General features: G+C 41.2%; 1 pseudogene; it reads left to right on the plus strand.

Annotated features, from left to right (window-relative positions):
- The first annotated feature begins 840 nt into the window (after window positions 1-840).
- Window positions 841-13,118, plus strand: LOC120035971 (annotated as a pseudogene).
- Window positions 13,119-16,669: the final 3,551 nt, after the last annotated feature.

A 16,669-nucleotide genomic window follows, 5' to 3' on the forward strand; every position in this document is an offset into this window, starting at 1 on the left:
ACTCTTATGTGTAACGTAATGGAACTGAGTCATGATCAAATGACTCTTATGTGTAACGTAATGGAACTGAGTCATGATCAAATGACTCTTATGTGTAACGTAATGGAACTGAGTCATGATCAAATGACTCTTATGTGTAATGTAATGGAACTGAGTCATGATCAAATTACTCTTATGTGTAACGTAATGGAACTGAGTCATGATCAAATTACTCTTATGTGTAATGTAATGGAACTGAGTCATGATCAAATGACTCTTATGTGTAATGTTTGGAAACAAACCAGCACGGGTCATTGCTAGCTTATTAGATAGTTGGCAAAGTGAGTTTTCACTTCGGGCTAATGATTTAAAAAAATGTTAATGAGTTAGCTGGCTAGTTGAATTGTACATTCACGGATAAGCCACAGGAGCTCAAATTGTGTATCACACCTAAAATAAAGCACATACATGGACATTTGATGAATTTAAACTTCTTCAATCAGTAGCAGTTTAAATGAAACATTTTTTTTTAACAATGGAGCAACAAGATTACATTTGATCTTGGATTAAAGTCCAAATTAAAGTTAGTCAGGATTACATATATCTAGGATTCATTCAAATCTAGGTTTTAAGTTTGGTGCAACAAGATTACATATTAAACCTTGATTTAACCCAGTTTAAGAGTTAACCCATGTTGGTGAAACCCACCTTAAATGTAATAGTGTTTGTATTTGCAAAGCACTACAGCCACTCTGTGATGACGCGCTCTGCTCTTTTATTGAGGGATCTAGTCTAGATTAAACCTCATAGACCATTTTATTGTGTGGAGGTTTCATTCAGGTCTCATTTTAACCAAATACTATGTTTGTCTTTGACAGAAGAGAGACCAGACTCTCACAGCGGGAAGAGTCCTTCAGAAGAAGCAGCCCCAAAGACATCCAAACCAGTAAGACCACACGACTGCTCCCAGTGTGGAAAGAGATTTATCAGGTTAGGGCACCTGAAAGAACATAAGAAAACACACACAGGAGAGAACCCTTTCTACTGCTCCCAGTGTGGAAAGGGTTTTAGACACTCAGACCATCTTAAAGTGCATGCAAGAAAACACACTGGAGAGATGCCATATCAATGCTCCCAGTGCAATTTTTTCTTTTACTCATCAGAGGTCCTTAAATCACATGAGAGAACACACTTAGCAGAGAGGCCTTTCCAATGCTCTCAGTGTGGAAAGAGTTTTACCCGGTTAGGGAACCTGAATAGGCATTTGAGAACACACACAGGGGAGAAGCCCTACCACTGCTTAGACTGTGGAAAGAGCTTTACCCAGCAAGGGGACCTGAAATCACATGAGCGGACACACACAGGAGATAAGCCTTTCCAATGCTCCCAGTGTGGAAAAGGTTTTGCCTGCTTAGGGAACTTGAAAATGCATGAGAGAATACACACAGGAGAGAAGCCTTTCCACTGCTCCCTGTGTGGAAAGAGTTTTACCTATTTAGGGACACTGAAAAAGCATGAGATGACACACACAGGAGAGAAGCCTTTCCAATGCTCCCAATGTGGAAAGAGTTTTACCCAGTTAGTGAACCTGAAAAGGCATGAAGGAACACACACAGGATAGAAGCCTTTCCAATGTTCTCATTGTGGAAAGACATTTTCCCAGTAAGAGGACCTGCAATCACATGAGAGAATAGAGAGGCTGTGTTTTGACATACAGTACCAGTCAAAAGTTTGGACACACCTACTCATTCAAGGATTTTCTTTATTTTTACTGGCAGAGCTTGAAAGGATCTGCAGTGAAGAATAGGAGAAACTCCCCAAATACAGGTGTGCCAAACTTGTAGCGTCACACCCAAGAAGACTCGAGATTGTAATCGCTGCCAATGGTACTTCAACAAAGTAAAGGGTCTGAATACTTTTGTAAATGTAATATTTTTTTTGGTGTGTGTAGATTGATGAGGGGAAAAGCTGGTTGAGAGAATGCCAAGAGTGTGCAAATCTGTCATCAAGGCAAAGGGTGGCTACTTTGAAGAATCTCAAATCTAAAACATATTTTGATTTGTTTAACAGTTTTTTGGTTACTACATCATTCCATATGTGTTATTTCATAGTTTTGATGTCTTTACTATTATTCTACAATGTAGAAAATAGTAAAAATAAAGAAAAACCCTTGAATGAGTAGGTGTGTCCACATTTTTGACTGTTACTGTATATAGTTAAAGTCAGAAGTTTACATACACTTAGGTTGGAATCATTAAAACTCGTTTTTCAACCACTCCACAAACTTCTTGTTAACAAACTATAGTTTTGGCAAGTCGGTTAGGGCATCTACTTTGTGCGTGACACAAGTAATTTTTTCAACAATTGTTTATAGACAGATTCTTTCACTTATAATTCACTGTATCACAATTCCAGTGGGTCAGAAGTTTACATACACTAAGTTGACTGTGCCTTTAAACAGCTTGGAAAATTCCAGAAAATGTTGTCATGGCTTTAGAAGCTTCTGATAGGCTAGTTGACATCATTTGAGTCAATTGGAGGTGTACCTATGGATGTATTTCAAGGCCTACCTTCAAACTCAGTGTCTCTTTGCTTGACATCATGGGAAAATCAAAAGAAATCAGGCAAGACCTCAGAAAAACATTGTAGACCTCCACAAGTCTGAGTCATCCTTGGGAGCAATTTCCAAACGCCTGAAGGTACCACATTCATCTGCAAAAACAATAGTACGCAAGTATAAACACCATGGGACCACGCAGCCATCATACCACTCAGGAAGGAAATGCGTTCTGTCTCCTAGAGATGAATGTACTTTGGTGTGAAAAGTGCAAATCAATCCCAGAACAACAGCAAAGGACCTTGGGAAGATGCTGGAGGGAACAGTTACAAAAGTATCTATATCCACAGTAAAACGAGTCCTATATCGACATAACCTGAATGGCCGCTCAGCAAGGAAGAAGCCACTGCTCCAAAACCGCCATAAAAAAGCCAGACTACGGTTTGCAACTGCACATGGGGACAAAGATCGTAATTTTGGGAGAAACGTCCTCTGGTCTGATGAAACAAAAATAGAACTGTTTGGCCAGAATGACCAATGTTATGTTTGGAGGAAAAGGGGGGAGGCTTGCAAACTGAAGAACACCATCCCAACCGTGAAGCACGGGGGTGGCAGCATCATGCTGTGTGGGTGCTTTGCTGCAGGAGGGACTGGTGCACTGCACAAAATAGATGGCATCATGAGGGAAGAAAATTATGTGGATATATTAAAGCAACATCTCAAGACATCAGTCAGGAAGTTAAAGCTTGGTCGCAAATGGGTCTTCCGAATGGACAATGACCCCAAGCATACTTCCAAAGTTGTGCCAAAATGGCTTAAGGACAACAAAGTCAAGATATTGGACGGGCCATCACAAAGCCCTGACCTCAATCCTACAGAAAATTTGTGGGCAGAACTGAACAAGCATGTTCGAGCAAGGAGGCCTACAAACCTGACTCAGTTACACAAGCTCTGTCAGGAGAAATGGGCCAAAATTTGCCAAACTTATTGTGGGACACTTGTGGAAGGCTACCCGAAACGTTTGACCCAAGTTAAACAATTTAAAGGAAATGCTACCAAATACTAATTGAGTGTATGTAAACTTCTGACGCACTGGGAATGTGATGAAAGAAATAAAAGCTGAAATAAAACATTCTCTCTACTATTATTCTGACATTTCACATTCTCACAATAAAGTGGTGATCCTAACTGACCTAAGACAGGAAATTTTTACTAGGATTAAATGTCAGGAATTGGGAAAAACTGAGTTTAATGTATTTGTTTAAGTTGTATGTAAACTTCCGACTTCAACTGTATATTTGATATTTTTACTAATAATTTGTGTCTTTTGGTTTGTATGTATGAAAGCTTACTCAAAAATATGCCTACATTTGTTGTTTTTTCTTCTCAAGACATGATTTTAATTATGAGTTTTGATTGATTGTGTTCATGTATAAACACTTAGATGTTCATTATATGATTTGGATATTGGTATTTCAAAATGTAAATACTTTTCCAGATGAATAAAATGCATTTCTTGATTCTACCCTTGTGCATTTCTTGATTTTTAACCATGAAAACTCTTGAATTTTGTTGCATTTCATTGAGTTAATTTGTGTAGCAGACATCAAGCTGAAAATGTAATGACTTGCAAAAAAAAACACTCAAGCTGGACTGTTGTATCTCTTCATTCAAAGGGGCGGCAGGGTAGCCTAGTGGTTAGAGCGTTGGGCTAAGTAACTGAAAGGTTGCAAGTTCGAATCCCTGAGCTGACAAGGTACAAATCTGTTGTTCTGCCCCTGAACAAGGCCACTGTTCCTAGGCTGTCATTGAAAATAAGAATTTGTTCTTAACTGAGTTGCCTAGTTAAATAAATAAATAATTTGATGAGTCGGATGTACGTTGACTATGTTACTTCTAAAGTAGTCCATGATGATATTCGAACTCGCAACCTTTGGGTTTCTAGACATTCGTGTTTTAAGACCAAATTTGATAGTCTCAGATTTACATTAATTATGTAACGTTTAGTCTATGAGACCAGGCTGTGTGAAGTGATAAAAGAGGATGAAAGCAGTGTGGTGATTGTGAGGTAATACACAAATTCAACAGTCACAAGATGGGGGCTTCAAATAGGGCTACGGCACATCAAGGGAACTGTCGCCTTCTGTTCAGATGTGTTAAATTATAGACTGTAGGTCTATAACCTCTCACACAGCCTTAATATTACCTCCTGCAGAATTAAGCATGTCGTGCAGGAAAATTATACACCAAATGTAGGCAAAATTCTTAATCGGGAACAAGAGTGGAGAAATATGATGTATTTCTTTCAGCATCTTGAGAGAATGCGAATGAGCAGTTAGATACCACCGGTAGAGGTGCTGTCTTTTATCAACATGATCAAAGCTGATTAGTATTTCAAGCACATAAAATATCCATCCTAGCCGAACTGTAATCTTATCAGAAACATTTTGGGTTGTTTTCACAGCTTTCAATTTCCTTACAACGCGTCAAACTGATGACATTTGGAAATGTTGCACAGAAAGTCTTTCCCGATTTTAAATAAAATGTTTTGTTGCATTTTCTCCCAAGTCCCTAAACGTCTTTGATCCGTGAAAGAAGCAGAGATGACAGAGAGAATTTTACCGATTACAACTAGATTTCAGCATTCACTCTATCGATGTATGACATTATTCTAGTGAGCACGGGTTCATTTAGTCTTCTAAGGCAACATATACTGACAGAATAGAAGCCGTTTTGAGGATAACACTGTGCCACCGACGCAGCCCGCTCCCAAGGACTGTGGGCTCTCGTCCTCCGTGGCAGACGTGAATAAGACATTTAAGCTGTTAACCCTCGCAAGGCTGCCAGCCCAGACGGCACCCGCGTCCTCAAAGCATACGCAGACCAGCTGGCTGGAGTGTTTACGGACATATTCAATCTCTCCCTATCCCAGTCTGCTGTCCCCACTTGCTTCAAGATGTCCAGCATTGTTCCTGTACCCAAGAAAGCAAAGGTAACTGAACTAAATGACAATCATGTCATCATGAAGTGCTTTGGGAGGCTAGTTAAGGATCATACCACCTCTACCTAACCTGACACCTTAGACCCACTTCAATTTGCTTACGGACCCAATAGGTCCACAGATGATGCAATCGCCATGGGACTGCACACTGCACTATCCCATCTGGACAAGAGGAATACCTATGTAAGAATGCTGTTCACTGACTACAGCTCAGCCTTCAACACCATAGTACCCTCCAAGCTCATCATTAAGCTCGGGGCCCTGGGTCTGAACCCCGCCCTGTGCAACTGGGTCCTGGACTTCTTGACGGGCCGCCCCCAGGTGGTGAAGGTAGGAAACAGCATCTCCACTTCGCTGATCCTCAACACAGGGGACTCACAAGGGTGCATGCTCAGCCCCCTCCTGTACTCCCTGTTCACCCATGACTGCGTGGCCACGCACGCCTCCAACTCAATCATCAAGTTTGCAGGTGACACAACAGTAAACATTGTTGTTTACTAAACATTGTTGGCTTGGTTACCAACAATGTTGAGACAGCCTACAGGGAGGAGGTGAGGGCCCTCGGAGTGTGGTGTCAGGAAAATAACCTCTCCCTCAACGTCAACAAAACGAAGGAGCTGATCATGGACTTCAGGAAACAGCAGAGGGAGTATCCCCCTATCCACATCGACGGGACTGCAGTAAAGAAGGTGGAAAGCTTCAAGTTCCTCAGCGTACACATCACTGACAATCTGAAATGGTCCACCCTGACATACAGTGTGGTGAAGGCGGCGCAACAGCACCTCTTCAACCTCAGGAGGCTGAAATAATGTGTCTTGGGCACTAAGACCCTCAGAAACTATTACAGATACACAATTGAGAGCATTCTGTCGGGCTGCATCACCACCTGGTACGGCAACGGCACCGCCCGCAACCGCAGGGCTCTCCAGAGGGTGGTACAGTCTTCCCAACGCATCACCGGGAGGCACACTACCTGCCCTCCAGGACACCTACAGCACCCGATGTCACAGGAAGGACAAAAAGATCATCAAGGACATCAATCACCCGAGCCACGGCCTGTTCACCCTGCTATCATCCAGAAGGAGAGGTCAGTACAGGTGCATCAAAGCTGGACTGAGAGACTGAAAAACAGCTTCTATCTCAAGGCCATCAGACTGTTAAACAGCCGTCACTTGCCAGCTACCACCTGGCTACTCAAACCCTTAGAAGCTGCTTCCCTATATACATAGACATGGAATCACTGGCCACTTCAATAATGGAACACGAGTCACTTCTAATAATGTTTACATGCTGCTTTACTCATCTCATATGTATGTACCATATTCTATTCTACTGTATTTAGTCAATGCCACTCTGACATTGCTCTTCCTAATATTTATATATTTCTTAATTCTATTATTTTACTTTTAGATGTGTGAATTGTTAGATACAACTATACTGTTGGAGCTAGGAACACAAACATCTGCTAAATATGTGTATGTGATTGTATTTTAATTGATGTATCTAATTATAGACAAGTTGACTAGCCTAACAAATAGCGTCCGAAAATGTCGAGAATTATAAGCAGAAACATCTCGATCAGGCAACAACAAAAAATTCATGCACTCTCTGTAAAATGTTTTTTTTATCTGACTGTAGTCTACGGCGTATTTCCTAATATTAGCGGGTTAGAGTCGTGTACGTGCCTCAGATTTAACACTTTTTCACATGGAGTCGGGCGGTTGCGGATTAGTTATTATCAATTGCGGGTGAACAATCAGCTGACCCGCGCTCCACTAGCAACCATACGATTCAGATTCTACGTCTGCCTAGAGCAAATTATTATCTGTAAGAACTAAGAGAAAACACGTCTGGTTATTTTTACAATTATTTGTTTTGACGTTGTTTGCCAGAATTATTTTTGTTTATTAAACTGCGTTTCCAACTCCAGTCAGCAGACGGCGATGGGAGTCTTTCAGGTGATGTTTTTCGAGTGACGGAAACTCTAGTGGACGGGACGGGACGGGGGGTTTCTTCAACAAACATCTCGGTAACTCGCTAGCAAACATGACACATTGAAGCTCTTTGGACTAATTTTGTGTATATTAATCACAGTGTTTTAAACACACTGTATATGTATGTACTAGTTAATCCATTTAAGCTCATATTTACGTTGTCAGCTATCTGGCTTGTTAAGTTAGCTCAGCATTAGGCTAGTCGCTAATGCTAAATAGCTAGCTAGCTAGTTCACGTTCCCGACCATGAGCTCACTAAGCTACTCTCCCCCTGCTAAAGAAAATGAGGTCTGTTCGACGGAGAAAGAAACTCCAGGGCTGAACATTTACGTGAAAGAAGAAGAATTTACTGTAAAAGAAGAGGACGTGGAGGAAGCTATCACAGTGAAAGAAGAACAGGATGTTACAGTGAAGGAAGAGGACGCTTCAACATTGAAAGAAGAAGAGGATGTTACAGTGAAAGAAGAGGAAGAAGCTTTCAGAGTGAAAGAGGAGGGGGATGAACAGAAAGAGGAGGATACCGTGTTAGTAGTGAAAGAGGAGGATGTGGTGACTGTCACATTGAAAGAAGAGGAGCATCTTTTTGAAATGAAGGAAGAGGGGGAGATTACTGTCACATTGGAGGAGGAAGAAGACGAGACTGGAGATCTGATTAACACCAGTGAGTACAGTCTTAATTTTTTTCTAGCTTTCAATTAGGCACATTCTTCTTCTCACGTGGGTAAAACCACTGGGGAAGCTGCCCTTCTCCTGTCCAGGAGCAGTGCGTGGGTAAAATCACTGGGGAAACTTCCATTCTCCTGTCCAGGAGCGGTGTGTGGGTAAAAACACTGGGGAAGCTGCCCTTCTCCTGTCCAGGAGCAGTGCGTGGGTAAAATCACTGGGGAAACTTCCATTCTCCTGTCCAGGAGCAGTGCGTGGGTAAAATCACTGGGGAAACTTCCATTCTCCTGTCCAGGAGTGGTGTGTGGGTAAAAACACTGGGGAAACTGAAACTCTTCCCGTGTCTTTAGTACACTACTTTCTCTTGTACACTAAGGACCTGGGGAAGAGTTGGCAACATAGTGTACAAGAGAAAGTAGTGCACTATGTTGTCAACTCTTCCCCAGGTCCTTAGTGTACAAGAGATTGTAGTGCACTATGTTTTCTGTCAATATACCTGGTAAAATAATGGTTAATTAACAACTCTATGGGGGGCCCTATAAAATCTATGATTTTGTTTATTACTTTCTCAAATTATGTTTTCTCTGTTTTACTTTTCTGGTTTTAGATTTTGTTTTTTCATTCAAAATTGTTTTATAGAGAAACAATGAAACTGGATGTTCTGAGAATATGTCAATGGTTAAATCACATTATAATACTTTTTTTAGGTCTGGAAAAAAACTGACATCCCCTTTAATTGTTCATCTGGCCCTTTAATTGCCTGTCGAGCGAGTGAGGAATGTTCCATCTAATGAGCCGGTCTAGCGATGGTTCTGTACTGCTGCTGCTCATTTCATGACAAAGTTATGCAAATAACAAATAATGTATAAAAAATAATAATAATCCCCCCACCTTTTTTTAACCAGGTAGGCAAGTTACACTTCCTCGGGATATACTTCTGCCAGGTAAGCCTACTTTGCAGTTAACATTTAATTTATACGATTTTGGGAAAAGTATTTCCATCAACCCACAAGACGGTTATGACATCAACTGGCTTCAGACAAAGTGATAGACAAACACACGCACCACACAGACAGACGGGGGCAATATTTCTGGAGATGAATTGGCAGATATTGTGTAAGGTTTGGCTTTTTTTAAGCCAATAGTGTCTAATCAGGGGTGGGGATAATGTCAATGTTGTGTTGCTTAGATAGTAGCTGGGAGCTTGCTGTTTCTGCTACTTCAAGAAATCATAGTAGTCACAAACCTCAGTTGGGTCACCAACCAATCAATCAATCAAATGTATTTATAAAGCCCTTCTTACATCAGCTGATGTCACAAAGTGCTGTACAGAAACCCAGCCTAAAACCCCAAACAGTAAGCAATGCAGGTGTAGAAGCACGGTGGCTAGGAAAAAATCCCTAGAAAGGCCAAAACCTAGGAAGAAACCTAGAGAGGAACCAGGCTATGAGGGGTGGCCAGTCCTCTTCTGGCTGTGCCGGGTGGAGATTATAAGAGAACATGGCCAAGATGTTCAAATGTTCCTAGATGACCAGCATGGTCAAATAATAATAATCACAGTGGTTGTCGAGGGTACAACAGGTCAGCACCTCAGGAGTAAATGTCAGTTGGCTTTTCATAGCCGATCATTCAGAGGATCTCTACCGCTCCTGCTGTCTCTAGAGAGTTGAAAACAGCAGGTCTGGGACAGGTAGCACGTCCGGTGAACAGGTCAGGGTTCCATAGCCGCAGGCAGAACAGTTGAAACTGGAGCAGCAGCATGGCCAGGTGGACTGGGGACAGCAAGGAGTCATCAGGCCAGGTAGTCCTGAGGCATGGTCCTAGGGCTCAGGTCCTCCGAGAAAGAGAATTAGAGAGAGCATACTTAAATTCACACAGGACACCAGATAAGACAGGAGAAATACTCCAGATTTAACAGACTGACCCTAGCCCCCGACACAAACTACTGCAGCATAAATACTGGAGGCTGAGACAGGAGGGGTCGGGAGACACTGTGGCCCCATCCGAGGATACCCCCAGACAGGGCCAAACAGGAAGGATATAACCCCACCCACTTTGCCAAAGCACTGCCCCCACACCACTAGAGGGATATCTTCAACCACCAACTTACCATCCTGAGACAAGGCTGAGTATAACCCACAAAGATCTCCGTCACGGCACAACCCAAGGGGGGGCGCCAACCCAGACAGGAAGATCACATCAGTGACTCAACCCACTCAAGTGATGCACCCCTCCTAGGAACGGCATGTAAGAGCACCAGTAAGCCAGTGACTCAGCCCCTGTAATAGGGTTAGAGGCAGAGAATCCCAGTGGAGAGAGGGGAACCGGCCAGGCAGAGACAGCAAGGGCGGTTCGTTGCTCCAGTGCCTTTCCGTTCACCTTCACACTCCTGGGCCAGACTACACTCAATCATAGGACCTACTGAAGAGATGAGTCTTCAATAAAGACTTAAAAGTTGAGACCGAGTCTGCGTCTCTCACATGGGTAGGCAGACCATTCCATAAAAATGGAGCTCTATAGGAGAAAGCCCTGCCTCCAGCTGTTTGCTTAGAAATTCTAGGGACAGTAAGGAGGCCTGCGTCTTGTGACTGTAGCGTACGTGTAGGTATGTACGGCAGGACCAACTCGGAAAGATAGGTAGGAGCAAGCCCATGCAATGCTTTGTAGGTACTTGTGAGATTTGTTTATGACTGTTTGCGGTGGAACACATGAAAAACTGCATTTACTTTCGTTATTGTTTGTCGACCTATGACCTGCTGGAGACCCCCTGCATTAGATATCGGTTTGATATTTGGAGTTCGCTCATCAATACCTCTTCAATGAAGGTCATAGGACGATGAGAGTGATATGTCTAGAATCAGATCAAAGTTGACCCTTTCTGCCAGTCATACCCCACTCTACCATGAGACAGACATATCTTGGTCATTGATCAAGACAAAATATTTGATTTTGATCCTATTTGAAATCTTACAAACAGGATTGAAATTCTGCGTCGTTTGTTTTTAAAATATCTATGGTGTTGTTAGGTCCATCATATTTTAGCTATAAGGTAAGACAGACTGATCTGATTTAAAATATCTATGGTGTTGTTAGGTCCATCATATTTTAGCTATAAGGTAAGACAGACTGATCTGATTTAAAATATCTATGGTGTTATTAGGTCCTTCATATTTTAGCTATGAGGTAAGACAGACTGATCTGATTTAAAATATCTATGGTGTTATTAGGTCCTTCATATTTTAGCTATGAGGTAAGACAGACTGATCTGATTTAAAATATCTATGGTGTTATTAGGTCCTTCATATTTTAGCTATGAGGTAAGACAGACTGATCTGATTTAAAATATCTATGATACCGCATCATATATCCTTTAATTACAACCAACTCATATCTGATTTCATGACATTTGGTTGAAATCTTGCCTTTTCAGTGGACAGAATTAAGACCATACAGGATCATATATTGCTCATTTGATTATTCTGGATTAAATGTTGTTGTTTTTTATTACCTCAGGTTATTGAGGGATTTAGTCTGGATTAAACCTCAGAGAAGACAGTTTGATAATGTGGATGTTTTATTCAGGGCTCGTATCCACAAAGCGTGCTGAACTAGCATCAGTATTGACTTTTATATAATAATGAATGAGATTGTATGGACAGATCAGCATTCCTACTATGAGACGCTCTGTGAATATGGGCCCAGGTCTCCCTGTTTACTAAATACTGTCTGTCTTTGGCAGGAGAGAGACTAGACTTTCATTCTGACAGCGGGAAGAGTCCTTCAGGGGAACCAGACCCAGAGACGTCTAAACCAGCAAGACGACACCACTGCTCCCAGTGTGGAAAGAGTTTTTCTAGGTTAGGAAGCCTGAAATCACACGAAAGAATACACACAGGAGAGAAGCCTTACCACTGCACTCAATGTGGAAATAGATTTACCTCTTTAGGGACCCTGAAAGATCATGTAAGAAAACATACAGGAGAGAAGCCCCACCAATGCTCCCAGTGTGAAAAGAGTTTCCCCCGGTTATGGGACCTGAAATCACATGAGAGGACACATACAGGAGAGAAGCCTTACCCCTGCTCCCAGTGTGGAAAGAGTTTTTCCACATCAGGGTCCCTGAAAAACCATGAGCAAACACATTCCGTAGAAAAGATTTTCTGCTGTTCACATTGTGAAAAGAGTTTTAGGAATTTACAGTACTTGAAAAGGCATGAGAAAAGACATACACGGGAGAAGACATTTCACTGCTCCCACTGTGGAATTAAATTTACCTTGTTTCAGCAACTGAAAAAGCATGAAAGAATCCACAGTGGAGAGAAACGTTATGAATGCTCCCAGTGTGGGAAGATATTTACCCAGTTAGGGCACCTGAAAGACCATGAGGTAACACACACAGGGGAGAAGCCTTACCACTGCTCACAGTGTGGAAAGGAATATAACACATCAAATGGACTTAAAGTTCATGAGAGAACACACATACTGCTCCCACACTTGTCTCATATTTTTGACTGAGAAATTGTGCTTTTGTTTATTCCACATGAAATAAAATTGTATAAAGCGCATTCCAAAATACATTTTTAAGTTTTTTATTTAAACACATGAACTGAATATGGAGTATGTCAGTTTGAAAGTAGAGTTTGTATGTTTGAATGTAGATGCTCTGTGATTTAAATGATCATTTTCAAACTCTGGCTGTGTTTTCTTTCTTGGTGTGTTTATATCTGTGTGTGTCATTCCTCCAGCACTACACATAATCAAGTGATATATGCTATTTTCTCCATTGTTGATATTTGCTTTGGTGGCTCACTCTGACATTTGTATCTAATAGAGTGTGGCTTTAAAGGGGCATATGGAGTTGCCCCCCCATAATCTCTGAACATAGTATTCCCTTAAAGTCACACACTGTAAGATGTGAACATAGTTTTCCCTTAAAGTCATACTCTGTAAGATGTGAACATAGTTTTCCCTTAAAGTCACACTCTGTAAGATGTGAACATAGTTTTCCCTTAAAGTCATACTCTGTAAGATGTGAACATAGTTTTCCCTTAAAGTCACACTCTGTAAGACACAAATGTCAGTGAGCCACCAACACAAATATAAACAATGGAGAAAATAGCATATAGAATGAATGTAGCCCCGTTAGTCCAACAGAAAACACAGAGTCCATTGTCTTATACGTATCGTACCTATAGAGAGTCTGCAACGCCTTTCAAATGATTCACCTTTTGTTGCCTTATAGCCTGGAATTCTCTTTAATTACATGTTACTTTTATCTATTATTCTTATCCGTATTTTTTGAAACTGCACTGTCGGTTAGGGGCTCTTAAGTAAGCATTTCACTGTAAGGTCTACTACACCTGTTGTATTCGGCGCATGTGACAAATAAAGTTGGATTTGTTTTGATTTGGAATTCAAATGTATTCAAATACTTTTTTTCTCCATTGATCTACACATCCTACCCCGCAACTTCCAAGGGAAAAATATATTTTATATTTTTTGGGGGAAAATCAATAAAAACATTTAAGTTGAAGTAGCTTGGTCGGATCTGTGTCCACCTTGTAATAGCGATCGTAAATTAGCTCAGGTGTAATCGATCACCTTGTGTTAAACTGTCGTGATTCACATGATTTCAGGATAAATTCAGCAGTTCCTCTAGGATCCCTCTCCTGGGTAGTGAATTGCAAAGCAAATACTCAACAATGAGTACCAAGGAGCTTTGGAAAAGACTGAGTAAGTAGGAGACTGATCAGAGAGGATGCCAGGATGCCAATGGAAACTTTGAAAGAGCTACAGGCTTCTATGGCCAAGACTGGTCAAAGTGTGCATGTGACAACAATATCCAAAGCACTCCACAAATCTGGCATGTATGGTAGGGTGGCAAAAAGGAAGCCATTACTCAAGAAAGCCCACCTTGAATCCCGTTTTGAAGTAGGCAAAAAAAATAAACTGTTGCCAAATTAAACTTTTTGTCCTAATTGCAATATTTTACATTTGGCGCAAACACAACACGGCAATATCACCGAAAGAACACCATCCCTACTGTGAAGCATGGTGGTGGCAGCATCATGTTATGGGGATAGAAGGGAGCAGAAATGTACAGAAAAGTCATTGAGCAAAACCTGCTGACCTCTGCAAGAAAGCTGAAAACGGGATGTTCATCTTTCAGCATGACAACTAGCCGAAGCACACAGTCAAAGATACAGTGGAGTGGCTCAGGAATAAAAAGGTAAATGTCCTTGAGTGGCCCAGTCAGAGCACCGACCTAAATACAATAAACAATGTGTGGCATGACTTGAAGATTGCTGTCCATCAACACTAGCCCAAGGAACTATATTGCCAAATCTACACGTTTAAAGTTGGTAGAGACCTATCTCAGAGTCCTTATTTAAATGCATGAAACTCTGAGGCCCTGACAACAAACTGTGGGGAAAGTAGAAGGGGGTGTAGACTTTTTATATGCACTTTGTATTTGATTGGGAATGTGTTTTGGTTCATGTCACCTGAAATCGAATTGTACAAAGTGGTTTTTATTGTTTTTTTTGTTTTTTTACAGAAATGTCACATGTCAGTTTGAATATAGAGTATGTCAGTTTCCATAGAAACAACCTGTGATTAAATTATATGTTTCAAACTTTAGCCAATCTGTGTTTGTGTGTGCATGTTATTTCTTTGTTTATCTTCCTGTGTCATTCCTCTACAGATAATCAAGCTATTTGCTCCATTGTTTGCATTTGGGCCATTGTTTTACATTGCGATGGTGGCCCCTTCTGATGACATGCACAACAAGTTGTTTAACAAGTAATTAAGTAATTATTGGTACCCCTTGTTTTCAATAATCCAGCACCCTCCACTTGCGAGGATAACAGCACAGAGCGTTTTTTCTGAAAGGTTTTATGACTTGAGTTCACATTGGTTCTAAGACCATTCCTCCATACAGAATCCTACCAGATGTTTTATGAGTTCTAGAACACACTGGGAGGGATCTTAGACCATTCCTCCATACAGAATCCTACCAGATGTTTAATGAGTTCTAGAACACACTGGGAGGGATCTTAGACCATTCCTCCATACAGAATCCTACCAGATGTTTAATGAGTTCTAGAACACACTGGGAGGGATCTTAGACCATTCCTCCATACAGAATCCTACCAGATGTTTTATGAGTTCTAGAACACACTGGGAGGGATCTTAGACCATTCCTCCATACAGAATCCTACCAGATGTTTAATGAGTTCTAGAACACACTGTCAGGACCCGGTGTGAGAAACAGTCACTAATAATCGGCAGAACCCAGAAGATGAGGCAGACACAGCAGTACTAGAGACGGTGGTTTAATCAAAGGAAAGATCTTCCGGCAAAAATATAAATCCACAACGTCAAAAGAAAAGCCAAGAGACAAAAATAGATATCTTCCAAAATACAAAGAAAATCCACAAAGTGGTAAGAACAGCAAGGGAAAAAACAAACCTCAAAAGACTAATCCAAAATACACAAGAACAAAACCAGAGAACCTCTGGAAAATCCAACAAGAGAAAATGTTAACAGCATGGCTGGGGCTGGGTGCTAACATACAAACACTGAGCAAAAAACTGAGGAACACACAGGGTTTAAATACCAACAAGGGAACGACACACAGGTGCAAACAATAATTAGAGCAAGGAAAAAACAAAAGGTTCAAAAAAGGTGCAATGGGGACATCTAGTGACCAAAACCTGAACAGTCCTGGCCAAAACCTGACACACACTGGGAGGGATCTTAGACCATTCCTCCATACAGAATCCTACCAGATGTTTAATGAGTTCTAGAACACACTGGGAGGGATCTTAAACCATTCCTCCATACAGAATCCTACCAGATGTTTTATGAGTTCTAGAACACACTGGGAGGGATCTTAGACCATTCCTCCATACAGAATCCTACCAGATGTTTTATGAGTTTTAGAACACACTGGGAGGGATCTTAGACCATTCCTCCATACAGAATCCTACCAGATGTTTAATGAGTTCTAGAACACACTGGGAGGGATCTTAGACCATTCCTCCATACAGAATCTTTCCAGATCCTTGATATGCTTCAGTCTGAGCTTAAGGACTGCCTTCTTCAATTCAAACCACAGGTTTTCAATGAGGTTCCTGTCCAGAGACTGAGATTGCCATTGAAAAATGTTTACACTGAATCAAAATATAAATGCAACATGTAAAGTGTTGGTCCCATGTTTCATGAGCTGAAATAATAAATCCCAGAAATGTTCCATATGCACAAAAATCTTATTTCTCTCAAATTGTGTGCACAAATTTGTTTATATCCCTGTTAGTGAGCATTTCTCCTTTGCCAAGATAATCCATCCACCTGACAGGTGTAGCATTTCAAGAAGCTGATTATTAAACAGCATGATCATTACGCAGGTGCACCAAGTGCTGGGTACAATAAAAGGACACTTTAAAATCTGCAGTTTTGTCACACAACACAGGT

This window comes from Salvelinus namaycush, unplaced genomic scaffold (genome assembly GCF_016432855.1).
Source record: "Salvelinus namaycush isolate Seneca unplaced genomic scaffold, SaNama_1.0 Scaffold117, whole genome shotgun sequence".
In the NCBI taxonomy this organism is placed as follows: domain Eukaryota; kingdom Metazoa; phylum Chordata; class Actinopteri; order Salmoniformes; family Salmonidae; genus Salvelinus; species Salvelinus namaycush.